Here is a 2528-nt window from a genome sequence, read left to right as displayed (position 1 = left end):
CAGTGCTGATACACTAGCCAGGTAACAGTGCTGATACACTAGCAGGTAACAGGTAACAGTGCTGATACACTAGCCAGGTAACAGTTCTGATACACTAGCCAGGTAACAGTTCTGATACACTAGCCAGGACAACAGTTCTCAGTGCTGATACACTAGCCAGGTAACAGTTCTGATACACTAGCCAGGTAACAGTTCTGATACACTAGCCAGGTAACAGTTCTGATACACTAGCCAGGTAACAGTTCTGATACACTAGCCAGGTAACAGTGCTGATACACTAGCCAGGTAACAGTTCTGATACACTAGCCAGGTAACAGTTCTGATACACTAGCCAGGTAACAGTGCTGATACACTAGCCAGGTAACAGTGCTGATACACTAGCCAGGTAACAGTTCTGATACACTAGCCAGGTAACAGTTCTGATACACTAGCCAGGTAACAGTGCTGATACACTAGCCAGGTAACAGTTCTGATACACTAGCCAGGTAACAGTTCTGATACACTAGCCAGGTAACAGTTCTGATACACTAGCCAGGTAACAGTTCTGATACACTAGCCAGGTAACAGTTCTGATACACTAGCCAGGTAACAGTTCTGATACACTAGCCAGGTAACAGTTCTGATACACTAGCCAGACAACAGTTCTGATACACTAGCCAGGTAACAGTTCTGTTAGCCAGGTAACAGTTCTGATACACTAGCCAGGTAACAGTTCTGATACACTTCTGATACACTAGCCAGGTAACAGTTCTGATACACTAGCCAGGTAACAGTGCTGATACACTAGCCAGGTAACAGTTCTGATACACTAGCCAGGTAACAGTTCTGATACACTAGCCAGGTAACAGTTCTGATACACTAGCCAGACAACAGTTCTGATACACTAGCCAGGTAACAGTGCTGATACACTAGCCAGGTAACAGTTCTGATACACTAGCCAGGTAACAGTTCTGATACACTAGCCAGTAACAGTTCTGATACACTAGCCAGGTAACAGTTCTGATACACTAGCCAGGTAACAGTTCTGATACACTAGCCAGGTAACAGTTCTGATACACTAGCCAGACAACAGTGCTGATACACTAGCCAGGTAACAGTTCTGATACACTAGCCAGGTAGTTCTGATACACTAGCCAGACAACAGTTCTGATACACTAACAGTTCTGATACACTAGCCAGGTAACAGTTCTGATACACTAGCCAGACAACAGCTGATACACTAGCCAGGTAACAGTTCTGATACACTAGCCAGACAACAGCTGTAACAGTTCTGATACACTAGCCAGGTAACAGTTCTGATACACTAGCCAGGTAACAGTGCTGATAGCCAGACAACAGTCTGATACACTAGCCAGGTAACAGTTCTGATACACAGTAACAGTTCTGATACACTAGCCAGGTAACAGTCTGATACACTAGCCAGCCAGGTAAGCCAGGTTCTGATACACTAGCCAGGTAACAGTTCTGATACACTAGCCAGGTAACAGTGCTGATACACTAGCCAGGTAACAGTGCTGATACACTAGCCAGGTAACAGTGATACACTGATACACTAGCCAGGTAACAGTTCTGATACACTAGCCAGGTAACAGTTCTGATACACTAGCCAGGTAACAGTTCTGATACACTAGCCAGGTAACAGTTCTGATACACTAGCCAGGTAACAGTTCTGATACACTAGCCAGGTAACAGTGCTGATACACTAGCCAGGTAACAGTTCTGATACACTAGCCAGGTAACAGTTCTGATACACTAGCCAGGTAACAGTTCTGATACACTAGCCAGGTAACAGTTCTGATACACTAGCCAGGTAACAGTTCTGATACACTAGCCAGGTAACAGTGCTGATACACTAGCCAGGTAACAGTGCTGATACACTAGCCAGGTAACAGTGCTGATACACTAGCCAGGTAACAGTTCTGATACACTAGCCAGGTAACAGTTCTGATACACTAGCCAGGTAACAGTTCTGTAGCCAACAGTTCTGATACACTAGCCAGGTAACAGTTCTGATACACTAGCCAGGTAACAGTTCTAGCCAGGTAACAGTTCTGATACACTAGCCAGGTAACAGTTCTGATACACTAGCCAGGTAACAGTTCTGATACACTGCCAGGTAACAGTTCTACACTAGCCAGGTAACAGTTCTGATACACTAGCCAGGTAACAGTGCTGTAACAGTTCTGATACACTAGCCAGGTAACAGTTCTGATACACTAGCCAGGTAACAGTTCTGATACACTAGCCAGGTAACAGTTCTGATACACTAGCCAGGTAACAGTTCTGACACACTAGCCAGGTAACAGTTCTGATACACTAGCCAGGTAACAGTTCTGATACACTAGCCAGGTAACAGTTCTGTAACAGTTCTGATACACTAGCCAGGTAACAGTTCTGATACTAGCCAGGTAACAGTGCTGATACACTAGCCAGGTAACAGTTCTGATACACTAACAGCCAGGTAACAGTTCTGATACACTAGCCAGGTAACAGTTCTGATACACTAGCCAGGTAACAGTTCTGACACA

Source organism: Oncorhynchus nerka, linkage group LG1 (genome assembly GCF_034236695.1).
Source record: "Oncorhynchus nerka isolate Pitt River linkage group LG1, Oner_Uvic_2.0, whole genome shotgun sequence".
NCBI classification, from domain to species: Eukaryota; Metazoa; Chordata; class Actinopteri; order Salmoniformes; family Salmonidae; genus Oncorhynchus; species Oncorhynchus nerka.
This window is presented reverse-complemented; position numbering follows the sequence as displayed.